Raw genomic sequence first — 16565 nt, forward strand, 5'->3', positions numbered from 1 at the left:
TACTCGTCAAAAATTCTGGGTGAAAACATATGCCCAAAATTCTGTTTCCTTCAATCAACATATGGTTCCTCCTCAGATCACAGTGCTACAAGTGAAAATATACTAGCAAAAATACTCCCAAAGGAGGTAATTTAGATGAATTGTAGCTCTACTGTCTTCATTTTTCACCGGTGAATCACTGCATTTCATGAACCACATGTATCCTATCAGGTTTCTAGTTTTTTTGTTTTGTTTTGTTTTGTTTTGTTTTGTTTTGTTTTCACAGAATCCCAGCCATCCAGAGCTATCACACATTGGAAGTGGGAAGTGATCCTGGAGCTCAGCCAACTGCATGTGCCCTACAAATGGGGGAAACTGGCTCAGAGAGGTGAAGTGACTTATCCAAGGTCACAAAGCCAGTTGCTGATAGGCTCAGCCATAGCACACATCTAGGCATTGGGACCCAACAACTCCCTGCCACCTCATAGGACAAGCATAAGCAAGACCAAACCTCAAGTGGTATCTTCAAAATGTCACCCATGTCCCCAGAGATGTAGAACAAATGAAGTCCTGTTCAGTTCCACTGATCTTTCTTCCATCGAACTGAGTTGACTGCTTGACTAAATTAATCAAATGGGTTTATGAAACATTCAGGCAAAACCTGAATCAGACATCTTCACCCCAAATCCCCATTCATTTCTCTAGGAATACATCTTGACGTAGACTGAACACAAATAAGAAAGATTGGTGTGCAGACATGTGTGTTCTGAACACATTGTTCGGAAAAACTGAACTATATATTTTGCTTCCTAATAATCCTAAGGTCATTCCTGTTAGGATCGTTAACCCACCTCTTAATGAATCCAAAAGCCCCACATTCATTCCTCAGAGAAATAACCATGAAATAAGAAGACCTAGAAGCCTCGGTCTGCTCTGAGTGAAATCCGACTGTGCCTCTGTGGGGTATCTCTTCCTAATTTTAAAATCAGCCGGAAGACAGGCAAGTTGAGTGGTCAAAATGACAAACTCACCCTCAGAGTTGCTTCTTTGGGTCCTCTTGTTCAACTTAGTCCTTTAAGTGGAAATCAGGCCTAAGAAATCTTCTAATAGCCCCAAACTCTCACCCATTCTGTGGTCCCAGATCATTCAGGCGTACATAACAAGAATTCAAGGAGCTAACTTGGGTTTGGTTTTTTCTTTTTTCCTTCTTCATTTTCTTTCTCTTTTTTTTTTTTTTAATGTTTTGCATCTAAAGTAAGTTTTGGGCTTTTTTCATGTGCGCTTAACAGCTTTTAATTTTATAAAACATTGTGCAACCAGATACCTTAGGGAACAGTAATTAACTGGGATTATGTTTTCATTTCAGTGAATTCTAAATGAGAAGCCTAAATACTGATTTTTGTCTATCACCAAATGGAAAAACACACAGCGCCTCATTCCTTAAGTATATTCCTTTGCTTACTATGAATAATTTCCTAATGATATTTGCAATTTGCCCCTTGCTTAACCAGGCCTTCCCCAGGAAATGCAATGGATTATTTAAAATAATGACAACAGTTTGCTTTTAATTATGATACTTGTTCCTGATGGTCTTCAATGCACATTCTTCTCACCCATGGCTGGCCACTACCCCAAAATGTGGCTGAATATTCATTTAACAAATAATTCTTTTGCATCTACTATGGGTCAGACATAGTTTAGATGGCTGGATATCATTATAAATGCAGTGTCATTTCCAAGCTAAAGTCAAGTTCATCTCAAAATGAGAACAAGAAGATGAAGAATTGGAGTTACATTTAAGTTATATACGAAGTATGGATTCAGGGACAGAAATGGACCTTAGCTTGTTCTAGTGTGACATCTCTGCAGTGCAGTGGCTCACCTTGATTCAAATTTCAGATTTACGGTTCACTAGATTTTGATCTTGAGCAGTGAATTTTTCTTCAAAGCCTCTCTTCATCTGTAAAACGGGAATAAGAATTTTACCTTAAATGGCTCTTGCAGCTTTTAGTAAAATGCTCATACTTGGAATATACTCAATAAATGGCAAGTTTCATCTTCATCATCATCACACACATAAAGTACCAAATAAACTGTTTGGTGTACCAAAATTAGCCACTAACCAGTAACCAGCAGCTGTTGCTCTTCTTCTCACACACTGAGAAGCCTATGTTGTCAAACTTTCTTTCTAGAATAGACCCATATACACAGATATGGTAAGATGGGCTCTTTGTCTCTGGACTATACCTCTGGCACCTTGTATTAAAGATCACAATAAAGGCTTACTTTGGATAAATTCTGTAGTATGTCAGGAAATAAGTCATTAATTATGGATGTCTCCAAGGGTGACTTTTTTTTTTTAAGTGCCATTTTATTAATTTCAAGTTCAAGAGGCAATCAAACTAAGCTGGGATGATTTCTGTTGCAAGTCCTTAAGGAACCCATTTTGATCAATAAAGGGGAGAGATTTGTAGTTAATCTGTCATTGTGTCTCTGTATGGATCACCTTGCACAATACTTTAGATACTTGAAACAAACTTGTCTTCTCATATACACTATTATTTGAGTTATCTGTAAAGAGTTTGCTATACAAAGACACAGTCCATCCTGATGCCTGTCTGAATTTTAACACAATTTTCTTAATGAAGCTCCAGTCTGGTCTCTATACTAATAAGAAGACAAGCAAATTCCAAAGTGATTTTAACCAATTAGAATAATTATCTCACGGTGGCACGAAATTTTCTTGTCCATGGCCTCTTGAAAGGAAATTCATCTGTTAGTCTTGGTTGGAGGAGACTTGCACTGAGGGAAGGAACAAAATAAATACCCTTTAGTTGAGCGGTCATTGACTCTCCTAATGGAGTTTGGTGGCTAGACTTTCAGGAAGTTCATAGGTTCAGACAATTCAAGTGGGTCTTTGAAAAATGGGCCAAATGACTGATGTCCAGTGTAGAATGGAAACAATGAATGTGCTAACAACAAATCACTCTTATCTACTCATTAATGTGGGTCCCCCAAGGATTTCTAAGAGTCCATATTGCCAACTTAGGTTGGGTTACTAATTCAGTTGTTATATGAACATTCTAAAAAGGCATTTATCCAATAAGCTTCTTTTTCATGTAGTCTTAAATGAAAGCATACATACTCCAAGAAGCAAACCATTTCTTCTCAGTGTATGAAATATGACCATAAACCATATTCCTTACCCCAGATTTCTCTCCACACTATTATAATCAAAGGCTTAGGTAATAAGATAACCCCAATTTCAAAACCATTTTATTTTTCTGTTTCTCTCTTAAAGTTTTGTTCTCTCTTAAGAGCACAAAACTCCCTATTTGTTGTTTTTGACCTGCCTCATAGGAGTGACCTTAGAGAGAAACAAAGTAAGGAAAATACAATAGTATAACATTTTGAAGTTTACAAGTACAGTTGATGCTTGAACAAAGTGGGGGGTAGGGGCACCAGCCACCCACACATAGTTGAATATCAGCATATAACTTTCGAATCACCCAAAACTTAACTACTAATAGCCTATTGTGGATCAGAAGCCTTACCCATGAAAAAAAAGTTGATGGACACATAGTGTGTATGTTATATGTATTATACTCCATATTCTCCCAATAAAGTAAGCTAGAGAAAAGAAAATGTCATTTAAAAAATCATAAGGAAGAGAAAATGCATTTATGGTACTGTTTCAAAAAAATCCGTGTATAAGGGGATCCACACAGTTCAAACCAGTTTTGTTCAAAAGTTACCTATAATTTTACACAAAACATTTCACTTGGTATGTTCACTCAGAAAATAGATCTGCTCAATCATTGCATTTCAAGGATTGATGTGAAGTACTGGAGATGCCCAAAAGAAAGGTGGGATCTGTCTTCCAAGTGTTCAGCTTTGTGGCAGATAGCATTTCATTATTCTACCATTATTTTATACATGGAGGAGGTGAAAGGACTTGCCTAAAGTCACATAGCTAGAAAGTGCCAGCATGGGAGTCAAAATCAAGGTCTTAAAAAAAAAAAAAAATCAAGGTCTTCTTCAGCCGTACTGTGTTCATTCTATTCTATAACACTGACCTGGTGGAGGGACTTTCTCTTCTTCTTACTGATGGAGACCTTTGGCATCTAGACAACACTAAAAAATGATGGAAACATGGGGCACCTGGGTGCTTCAGACAGTTGGGCATCTGACTCTTGATTTGTGCTCAGGTCGTGATCTCAGGGTCATAAGATGAAGCCCTGCATCGGCCTCCATACTCCACACAGAGTCTGCTTGAGATTCTCTCTCTCTCCTTCCCTTTCTCTCTCTCCCAAATAAATAAATTTTAAAAATCTTTATTTAAAAACTTAATAAAGATTCAGCAAAATGGAAGTTTCTTCTGTAAAAGATGTGTGCCATGGGGCACCTGGGTGACTCATTCGGTGAAGATCTGCCTTCAACTTAGATCATGATCCCAGAGTCCTGGGATCCCATGTCAGGCTCCCTGCTCAGCGGGGAGTCTCTTTCTCCCTCTTCCTCTGTCCCTCCCCCTGTTCCTTGTCTCTCTTTCTCTCTCTCTCATATAAATAAAATCTTTTTTTTTAAAAAAAAAGACATGTGTCATGTTTATGCTCTGAATTTCCCTCAGGCTCACTGCACTATAAACTATGTGCTATGTGTAAAATGCTTTGAGTTTCTTTCAAGATTTGGTTCAGCACAAACTGGAGGAAAATGTTATAAAATCATGTTTCTGCCTTAACTGTGCAGATTTTAATAGGTGGTGGACATTATCTGGCTTGTAAACATCAACTCTTCCATGTGACTTTCAAATATTTACTCTCACAAGGGTAAGTATGACAGCCATTGTCATATGCTCAGAAATTATTTATTTTTAAGGCGGGGTTGGGGGGAAGCAACTTACTCTTTCATCTGAACACAAAATGACTGTCCAAGGAAAGATTCATATCTAATCTAGGGGCGAAAGGGAGCATCTCATTAATTTGAGGAAGACTAATAGGCACAATCTTAATTGTACTGCAGAGAAAATAAAGATAGGGTTACAGGAACAGGAAGGAAATCACTGTGTCCTATAAGCCACTCTGTTACAAAAGTGCATTAAGCAATAGAAACTGTTAAGATACCACAATTACCTTCCCAAGTCAGGAACTCCTAAATATGCAAGCTCTCCATAGCTTTAGCAGAAATTCCTTTTTTGGAAAATAAAAATGACTTGCTTATCAATTGTGTAGTCACATGGGTTGGAGTATTTGAAATGTGGTTAGTCCAAAGTGAGACGTGCCATGACTATAAAATATACATAGGGTTCAAAAATAAAATATAAAATAAAATAAAATAAAATAAAATAAAATAAAATAAAATATACATAGGGTTCAATGTCCAAAACAATGTAAATATCTATGAATAATTTTTATGGTGATTCATTACATGTTATAATGATATGTTGGTTGTGTCCTGTTAAATAAAATACATTATTATAATTAAGTTCAACTGTTTTATGTTGCCTTTTTAATGTGACTATCAGAAAATTTAAATTACAATGTGGCTCACATTATAATTCTCTTGGACGTCACTGTTATACACTATTTAACTTGACTTATCCTTACCCATCATAAAAAAACAAAAACAAAAACTAATGCATCCGAGGAGTAGAAAAATCAAGACACATTTCTCTGAAAAGTTCTATCTTGAGGTCCCAAAGGGCAAGTGGCAGAAACAAAGGTTTGACTAAGGTTTCTTACACCACCACTCACCCTTTTTTTTTCCACTCCTTTCAAACAGAAGCAGCCTCAAAAGTGTTCTAAGGAAAGCTATCATAAAATGGCTTCCCTTACCCTGAATAAAATCTTTAAATCTTGAGACAAGCTCAACCTCATAGAATCTCTTGCTTACCTGTTCAGACCCAGGACACTCCCAAAAACTATCTGAACTTGATGGTGGACAGTCTATCTAAAATGACCCATTAAAGATTGAAAATGCTATTTCTAGATCAGGTAATCACTTGTTTTAGCCCTACTCTCCATGCAGTCATTGCTATTTAATTTTTGGAGGCAAGTCAAAAAATGACAGACTAATAACTCTCAAAGCATTTAACCCTGTTGGGATAGTTTGGAAAGGGAGCTTCTCTCACTTGAATGTTATAGAGAAAGACATTGATGCACTTTCATTAGTAATTACTCTGTAAAATAGCTTTGGCTCTAATTAGTGACATTGCAATGGTCATCATAGTAATTGTAGTTATCAAATTTCCATCAAAGAATAAGATAAATACAGAAACCTAAAAATCATAAAGGAAATTGGTTATGTAGTCACTTGATTACAGGCCACAGAAAAATCTGGCATAAAAAGTTGGGGGTTTAGGGCAGTGAAACGACTCTGTAGGATAATGTAATGGTGGATATATGTTATTTTAAATTTGCCCAAACCCACAGAATGTACAACACCCAGAGTGCCCCTAATGTAAACTATGGACTCTGGGTGATGATGACGTGTCAGGGTAGGTTCATCAACCACAAGAAGCATACCACCTGGTGGGGACTGTTGATAGTGTAGGGAGTTGTGCATGTACAAGGGCAGGGAGCATATGGGAAGTTTCTATGAACTTAAAACTGCTCTATAAAATAAAGCCAACAAGCTTTTATATATACATTAAAAATTAAGGCCTTAATGTCTTCCTCATATAACCAGAAATCTGCAAGAGGACCATCCACAGCTGGTGCCACAGCTCTGTGCTGCCATTAGGGATCCAGACTTTTCTACAGATCTGTGCAATGACATTTAGCTTGTAGATCCTCATCCTGATATTTGTTACCTTGTGTGCAAGATGACTGCTAAACATCCAGGAATTTCCATGTTCCAAGCAGGAGGGGCATGACATAGTAGTTCCTGCCTCAGGAAAGCAAAAACTCTTCCCAGAAATCCTCAGTTTGTGCCTCATTGACCAGAATCATATCATGTGACCAACCCAGATGCAAGGGAGGCTGAGGAAATGAATGTTTTTAGCTGGACTCATTGCTACTCTGGACAAAATCAAAATTCTTTTGCTAAGGAAAAGGGGGATGCGCTTTGGGTGGGCATTAGCAGTCCCTGCCACAGAGGGATCTGGAGAGTTTCTCTAATCACCTTAGACATAATGAAACTCAAACAACTGATAACATTGACCTTTGACAAGTATGAAAAAGCTGAAGAAAAACATACAAACTTTCAAGAAGCTATCACGTTTATAAATCTGGCCAGAGGCAAATAGGACTGAGAACTGTTTGTTGACTAACCACTTGAAACCAATTTTTGTTGATCATAATGATGTTTTTGTAAACAATTGGTACATCAGTACAACTATATTTGAATAATAATGAGCTGCTCTGATGATTATCAGAATAATATTGAGCAAATAGCGTTTGACTCTAAAAGGTCACCTATGAGTTCAGCGGTGAGAAAAACAATTTGGAAAAGAGTAAAGAGAACTAACCTATTTGAGTCCTACTTTTCTGGGAAACTGTCTTTCAAATGGCATCTCTAACTGATTAACCACCTTCTCCCAAGGAATATATAAATAATCCCTTCCAGTCTGGTGAGTAGAAAGGAGTCAGTTGAATCACTGGGAGACCACAGATATTGTCAGCCTACCTAGAGGAAATGACATCATCCACCCAGTCCCTCAACTTGGGGCTTTATGAGATGTGTCCTTAGAAATGGGATGAAAGAATAGAATAGAATAGAATAGAATAGAATAGAATAGAATAGAATAGAATAGAATAGACTGCACCATTTGCAATAAGGGTGGTATTGTTCTAAGAAACTTGTGTTTCAGTTATATGTGAATGTGTGTACTGGGCACAATGTAAAACGAATTTCTGTGGGTTGTGGTCAAAAAAGTTTGAAAAGCCACTATCTTAGCAGTTTCAGAACACCTAAGAGCAGCCATTAGCATAGATCACCAAAAAGAAAATACAGCCTTAAAAACAGCACAAGAACTCAAAACAAGAAACACACCTAAGAAAATTAAAGTCAAATATAGAGTAATGCAACCTCCAGACCTGTGGAGTGCATTAAAAAAAAAAAAAAAACAGGAATGGCAATAACAGTAAAAAAGGTGGCAAATCATTATCCTATTATAATTATTTTAGTTCTTTATGAGTTAGAGAAGACACAACGCTTGGGAATAAATGACAAGGACAAAATGGCACCCAAGAAGAGCACAATACCAATCTGAAAGGACTTCAGATTCTGACCAGCCATCGATAAAAGGTCCCACCCTAGAGAGAAAGCATCAGCAGTTAAACAAGATTATGCTTGCAAAAGTCACATGCAATTAGTTGTGTTTATATCCCCAAATTAATAGTCCCAACCCTGTGTTGTTTTTAGTATTTGCAGGTAATTACTTTAGTTGTTTTCTAAAGTCACAAATTAAAGAACGCTGTCAGGAACTTTTAATGAAAATGCCAGGTAAGGGAAGGCTTGGTTTGTTTTCCTGAGTACACCATGGGAATGAATGCCCAGTAAACAAGGGCCCCATAACCAACTGCGGTACTAATAATTTTACAAATGGCACCCAAACAGGAAGTGGCCCTGGATCAGAACTGTACGTGGTTTGCCTGAGCCATGTGAGTGCTTCAGAAAGGTTAATGACCCGGTGTCTCAAACTAATACTCTGTAAATATTTGGTCAGTATTTATCCAGGTGAGAAGCTGAGCACTGTGAAATCTCCAGCCTCCAAATTCACATCCTCATTCAGCAAATGCAGAGCTGTGCAGTTAACCAGATTCACCCTTTTGAACACTGTTTAGCCACTATCTAAGCCTTACCCTTAAAAAAATAATAATAATAAGCCTTACCCTTGCCTCAAGAGCTTCTACCCATTGAGCATCCTCCTTGAGAAGAATTCTATGATCTACAGTCATCTCCAGCTTATTATTTCCAGTGATTATGGACTTCCTCTTTTAGCTGGACCCTGGGTACCCAGCCCAGCCTACTCCTTGATCTCTCTCTTTCTCTGGACATTCTATCACTTGGGTAATGAAAGACCCACAATCTGGGCTTTGTATGAGATGAGACAGTCACTGATGAGGGGAACAGAGAGTCCAACATCTAGTCATCAAACATCCACAAGAACACTCCTTGCCATCTTCACCAGGGCAGAAGAGCGAATGAGAAGAACCACTGTCTCCCTCTTTCACATATCCCGCCTGCTGGAATTTCTTGTCTTGTTTGCTCGACCAAACCTTAGCTGCATAAAAGTGTTTGAGTTATGCCATGATTTGTATAAACCCTTAAAGAAAGCTCTCAGCTGCTATCTTCCTTGAGAGGGTTATACTTCCTGAAATAAAACAAAAGCCTCTAAAAAATTTTTTGAAAAAAACACAAAAGCTTCTAAAAAACCTGGAAAAACATAAGACTATTTAGGTAAATGTGTAAATAAACTTGGGGAAAAACCAGTCCCAATGCTAAGAAAGATCCTTGCCAAATTCAAGGCAATTAAATCAAATTTGTCTCGTGTTGTGGGCAATTGCTCTTTGTTTAGCCACCCCACCTTCTGCACCACCACACATATCCCAGTCATTTCTTCAGAGCAGTGCTCCTCCCCCAGTCTAATGCAACTTTGCTCAAACTGCAAATCAAATACTCAAAGCCTCCACCATGGGAATGGGCCAATGACAGTAGGGGTCTATCACTGAGGTTGTTTGAACTGAAGCCTCTTGGTCAAGAGGTAGATAGATGTGAATGAGAGACTGTTGATAGCTATCTCCTCTGTTATGAGCAGAAAACCTATCTGAAGTAGAAAAAAATAAGAGCAACAAGCAGGGCCAAAAGGAGAAAGCAAGAGCCCACCGAGGACCTTTAAATCTTTGAATAAAGTTTCCCTGAAACTAGACTTCCCACTCTATGAGCCAATACATTCTCTTTTTGCATGAACAAGGTGGTATTAGGTTTCTGCCATTTACAAATGAGTTCTGACTGATGCTCCAAAGATATTTCTTCACTCTAAGCCCGTGGTTTATTCTGACAGATAGATCCAAGAGTAAACCTTGTATAGGGTTATATATATAGGGTTTTATTGCTTGGCTCCTCTGTGCCAAGATTCAGTTACCACATTTCTCCTTCTAGAAAGTCTTCCTTGACCTGCCAGGGAAGACGAGCATATTGTCCTTTGTTTTCCCAGAGTGCTTTATGCCTGCCTCTTTTACAGCACTTCTCCCATTGCTGACCTCTCTCCTAGACCCATGAGCCTCTGGAGTCTAGAAAATAAGGGACTGGACTTTCCCTTATCTTTCTTTACTTTGGTAGCTCCAAAGCAGTGTCTGGCACATGAGAGGTAGAGCAGATATTCAGTAGAAGTCTGCCAAACAACATAACTGCCATTATGAAATATTCAAAGAAATAGCTCTCCATAGAATCACCATTAAATATCTTCTGATTTAAAAATGATAGTCGAAACAAAAACAACTCTCTGGTGAACTACACAAGTTACAGACCAGTTTTATTTCCACCTTCACAGACTCTGTAGAACAAAGAAACTTCACTTTATAGCTAATCAACTAATACATTCATTTGTTCAACAATTATGTACTGAGTACCTAAGATTAAATTCCATATCTCAAAAGGCAGATTGCCACTTAGAATTGGCATTATCCTATAGAATTGGTTCATAATTCTATTGGATAAAGGAAATTTGCTTTAGAAATTGTGATATATACAGTCTAACATTTCTATTCTTTCTTTTACACTTTTAGGTTTTCCAAAACCTTTTTAGAATCTCCAATACCATGAAAGCTATGTATGTGTACATACAATTCTCTAGGGCCTTTTGCATTACAGTGAGCTGAGCAGTAGGTAAATTAAAGAAAACAATTTTCATCAGTAAATGTTGACAAAATCATTATAAGATTTGCAACCTGCTCCATTGGTGGCAAGCCCTGGGACTTCCAATCCCCAAGTATAACTGACATTTTTTGATGCTTCCGTTTCAAGGCAATAGATAAGGTCTGAAGAGTGTCTTCATAAAACTATCTATAAACTGAATAGTTACCTCTGGGATTTCACTATCCTGATCATATGTAACCAGACTCAACTATATATCAACCCACTCATCATCATCTATCACAACAGTGAGGTGAAGAGTGAGACAAATCGACATCAGTTCATCAGGGCAGAGGTGTCAGTGGGGAGGAAAATCTTAGCTGTGGGGCCAATGTAGCTGTGTCATTTTCTAAAATGATAGACCAACAAACATTTCTGGAGATTGCAGGACGATAATTAACACAATGGTAAGTACAGATGGTAATATCTTCTAAGGATCAGTCTGTTTCTTTAGCTGGAGGACAAGTGGTTGGCAAAATTAACCTAAGTTTTGTGAATGCAACTATAGGCAAAAACAAACCTTCCAGGAGCTAATCAGGAGAACCATATCATATAATTGTACAAAACTCTATTGACCTATGAAGCCAATAACAATCCTGTGGACAGGTAGAGCAAGTTTGTTGTTTTTTTTTTGTTTGTTTGTTTTTTGTTTTTTTTAGAATTTAATTATTTATTTGAGAGAGAGAGCACAGCAGGAGAGAGGAGCAGAGGAAGCAGACTCGCTGCTGAGCAGGGAACCCAATGTGGGACTTGACCCCAGGATCCTGGGATCATAACCCGAGCCCAAGACAGACACTTAACTGACAGAGCCACTCTGACACCCCCAAGTAGATCAAGTTTTGCATGATTTCTCACTATGGTGTTCACACTTGAAATTCTGCTGTTAAGTATGCCAGCAGTTCTCCAAGTGTGGTCTGATGAACTCCAGAGTCTCCAAGATCCTTTCAGGGGGATCAGAATTCTTCTCCTTCCCCTGCTACATGTGAGTATGAGGCCACACAGACAGAGCTCAGAAGCAGACTTGAGAATTCAGATATTTTCTTTAAAGAGATGTATAAAAATATAAAATAAGATCATTCTTCTCACTCATTTTGTTTTGGAAATAGTTATTTTTCATAAGACATATGGTTTTTCAGTGTACAATAGATTTGTTGTGGTTATTTTTAATGAGCCTTTCTTAGCTTCTAGTAGAATAAGTATCACGTACACAACACATTTAGAGAAAAAACACCCTGGGGTTCTTAGTAATTTTTAAGAGGGTCAAGGAACCTTGACACCAAAAAATTTGAGAACCACTGATTTATATATATATATTCTAATTAAGTTTTTCAGTGTTATCCCACAACCCCTAATGTTTCTTAAGCCTATTTTCTTTCTTCTTGATTTGATGTTTCATCAGTTCGATGGGTAGTAAAAAACCATAGAGGAATTTTACTAAAGCAGCAGATTAAGTCACAACAAATGATCAATGATTGAGAACCAACTAAGTGCAAAGTGTTATGTAGGTACACAAAGACCAAGAGAGATGTTCCTTCTACTCTCCCTTCCCAGAGATACTTGAGCTACAATAAATTTACAGTATGAAATGCAAAATATACTTTTACAATTTTGGATTATAGGGATGGAAGCATCTGTCTTTGAAATCATCCAAGAGAAATGTTGAGCTTTTCTAGGACAAATGACTCTTTCGCTGAATAGGAGACCCTGATTCTTTCTTTCCAGTGTTTTGTAGAATGTGGCTGTCATTCTTGACCATGGCAATCAATGCTCTTTTTAATTATAACAGGACAACCTGAAACACTGCTTTCAAATTTCAAATAATATCAGCACACTTCACACGAACTTGGCTACTATATAGCCAAGTGACATCTATTGCACATTATGCTTAAAGATAGATATAACCAGTTGTCTTACTTCAAGCATATTAGGAAGATCAGAAAGTAGCTGTGCATAAAACAAACAGGAAATATGAGGAGTAGCACTCTGGGAACCAAATTTCATCATTGGGTCTTTAAACCATGTTGTCAAATGTCTTTAGGATTATGTCCCACTCAGGTCTGGTTTAGGGGATTTCAAATAATCCAACTAAAGCACAGTTTGTATTTGCCAATTCATTACCATGACAGCAAAAATATTGCATTAAAGCATCTACTGACCCAGAAAACCTTTGTACCAATATATCCTTCCAATATGCCCTATAGGTCTCATTAAATCTATAAAGAGATGGTCGATGATTTGATTAAACAAATTATAGGCAATTAACAAGTTCTAACCAGTTAGTTATGATTGCCATTCTGTTTCACATTATTAGAGAAATAATTTCTGTCCATGCTTCTTTATGGATTTGTGTATTTCATTTTATTAAAGGAATAGTCTATCAGTATTTCCCTGAGACCGCAGTGACCTACGTTAATTACACCATTTGAAAACATCTCAGATAGCATATTTTGGATAGAGTCAAGGAAAAAGCAAGTAGCTTGTGCCTCTTGCTTTTCACATAAAAAATGACTTATTGTTCATTATATGTAAACATAATTCATTAGGGGCACCTGTGTGGCTCAGTCAGTTGAGCGTCCAATTCTAGATCTCAGCTCCAGGTCTTGATCTCAGGGTGGTGAGCTCAAGCCCCATATTTGGCTCAGCGCTGGGTAGTGATGTCTACTTAAAATAAACAAACAAACAAAAAACATGATTCATTAAGTGATAAATGTTTTCGACGTATGAAGTGCAATACTTGACTTGGTGGTAAAAATGTATGGTAACTACTCCATTATATGCTTTTTAATGCCACAGCTGTTAAGATGAAAAGAAATTTCAATCACACAATAAGCCCCATTCATACATCCTGGACAAGGCCACTTTTGTTATTTAAGGTGGTTTTCCATAGAAACAGTGCTCAATCTTGGTAATATGGAAGGAAATTCAATTGACTCCTCTTCTTCCTCCTCTTTTCCTCCTTCTCGTTCTTTGGGTCTTATGTTCGCCATCCAATAATATTGATGAGTGCCCTTTGTCTCATTATAAAACCCACAAGCTATTCCCTGGGCTTCCCTGGTGGTAAATTGGTCCCTGCACCACATTTATCAAGGGAAGATAAGCCCTTAGCATTTGATCAGGCTCAGTCAAGACTAAAGATGAATACATAAGCCAAGATCACTTCTTATGTCCAACAAAATATTCCTTGCAACCCTTGCAAGTTAGTGTGATGTCATAAAATATCTCATGTCATTAATGGCTGATGTCAGAAAAGGGAAAGATGATTTTCAGTTCTGGAACACTGCCAGCAGAAGGTTGGGGTTATGCCTGGCTGAACCAATTAGGACAGGACAAACTTTTCCATTCTTTGAGAGCTTCGCCTCAGGTCTCAAAATGCTGCGATTTCCCCTCTCATGTTCGTAAAATCTCACCAATGCACTTTCATAGGCAAAAATGAGTAGAGCTCTTTATCTGTATGAAAGCAAGTGAAACCATGGGATTAAATCTGAAAAAAAAAAAAGTCAAATCAAAAGTCAATAAAGTGACCACCCTTCCGCTTATTCATTACAATGTCATAATAGACACAATACATGTGGCACTCCAATCACTTCTGAAAGGAAGCTTTTTTAGAACTTAGAACTCAAGCTTATTTTTCTGAAACTTTTTCACAAAAAAAGAATCAATTTTATAAAGAGTTTAGGAAGAAAATCATTTTAAGGGCTAAACAATATATATATAATGAACTGTATATAATGTGGGAAAATCGTTTACTTTCCAGATCATTTAAATGAGAAATCCAATTTGTTTGCTTATGTAGGAACATCTCTGAAATGTCCTTTTTTAAAGTCATCAGAAACATCAACATCATTGAAGCAAGCTATGAAGAAAATTCAACCAGCCAAGCTAAATATTTACTTGAGAACCTACTATGTGTCACCCAGGGCATGAAACAGAATGGTCACTTAACTCTTACACACAGATGATCGTCCCTTCTTTGTTTAAAAGGTTTTGTTAAAACTTTTTCAAAAAATAAATCCTTGAACTCAAAATGCTTTCTTAGTCATAAAATGATAAAAATCTTCAAGGTGAAATGGATCTTACATGTCATGTAGTCTACACTCTTTTTGACAAAGTAAATTTACCTAATTATTTTCACAGATGTGTAGCCCAGACTTTCCTAATTGCCATTCTGCAATTATAAAATTCTAACTGACCTATAGCAATACCTGGCAAGCAAGTTTCTGAGAGTCTTCAGAACAAAGAATACGGTCCTTGAAGCCCATATTTTAAAATTTGTACATAAACTCATTAGCCAGGAAGCTAGTATTGAATTACTCATATTGGATTTTCTTGGCAGCAGTGCTCACCATTTCCGAGCAGCTCTGCCGAAATCTCGGGCACCTACCAGGTGTTGTTCCTCAGAAAGCCATCACATCTTCCTTTCAGTTGACTAAACAAAAAAACAACTAAAACCAGTTTTTTAAATCAGGCAAGTAACCTGGAACACTTACAAGATAGGTTACTGCATATTTCATTATTGTTATAAATTAAAGTATGAGTCTGGTATTTACAGAAAGAGGCTATGTAGAGAATATTTACTTCTGAGCATTGCTTCAGATTTCAAATAACAATAATTCATTTTACCCAGAGGCAGTATTTATTCTAGAAACCTCAGTGCTTTGGAAGTTGAAAAAAAATTTTTGATAGCCCTGTTGTTGTTTTTTTTTTTTTGTCTAAATTTGATTAAATTCTGCTTAAAAAGAGAGAATTTTGAAAATTATAAGCTTTTTTTAAATTAGGCAGTGCCAAATGAGTGAATTCATTGAACTTTTCAATTAGGTATTTGGGTAGCATTTAGACATGTGCTAGTTTCACAAGGAATGTGTAATGCATATTAAAGATTCTAATTAATCATCCCAGGTTTGAGATCAAGACCATTTATGCTCATGACTTTTCTTCTGCTTTCCAGGAAGAACAGCTGAGATTCAAATAGAGTGGAAAAAGATGATAATGTTGTATGAGGAGGAACAGATCAACAGTCTTGGGTAAATTTGCTGAAAATATTCAACAAACACAAAGGTAATATTAAACAATCCTACCCAAATCCTGTGGGTCTCTACTGCCTAACGTACTGTGCATTTTCAGGCTCTGTGCCTTTGCTTGTCCTGTTTTCTCTACTCGGAATTCTCTCTCCCACCTGGTGAACCCTCTACTCTCCCTTCAAATGCAGCACAAATTTGCTTCTATAAAGTCTTCTTCCATTTCCTCAAGTCAGTATTAATTACAAACTCCTCTGAGCACACATATTTACTACAGCCTTTGCCACATTGTTCTATAATTATTTGTGCATTGCCTTCCATTGTTCCACAATATGATCTCCTTATTCATCTTTGTATCCTTAACTGCTCCTGTGTAAGAAGAACCATCCTGAAACTTGTACAATACTGATTTGTACATTGGGGTCCTGAGGCTGGTGGCATCACCTGATTCACCTGATATCACCTGTGAACTTAGGAGAAATGCAAATTTTCAAGCTCCACCCTGAACCTCCTTGAATCAGTAATTCTGGTGCAGAGTAGGGGATGAGTGGGGAAGGGATAGCAATGTGGGTTTTAACAAGCCCTCCAGATAATTCCAACCATGCCAAAATTTAGGCTTTATCTCTTTACAGGAAAATCTCAAGGTGGAGAAATTTAGCTGGTGAAGAGGACACTAAGCCTTTTCCTCTGACTTTAAACTTGTCCTTGGGATCCTAT

The 16565-nt window shown here is 37.4% G+C and overlaps 1 long non-coding RNA gene across 1 annotated transcript; it reads right to left on the minus strand.

Moving 5' to 3' along the window:
- Window positions 1-1192: 1192 nt before the first annotated feature.
- Window positions 1193-14066, minus strand: LOC112659031 (uncharacterized). The gene is made up of 3 exons (XR_007404701.1): window positions 13383-14066; window positions 2706-2781; window positions 1193-1939 (listed from the first exon to the last, which is right to left on the minus strand). It is a non-coding gene; the product is annotated as an uncharacterized LOC112659031 (long non-coding RNA).
- Window positions 14067-16565: the final 2499 nt, after the last annotated feature.

The sequence above is a fragment of the Canis lupus genome, chromosome 2 (genome assembly GCF_003254725.2).
Source record: "Canis lupus dingo isolate Sandy chromosome 2, ASM325472v2, whole genome shotgun sequence".
NCBI lineage: Eukaryota > Metazoa > Chordata > Mammalia > Carnivora > Canidae > Canis > Canis lupus.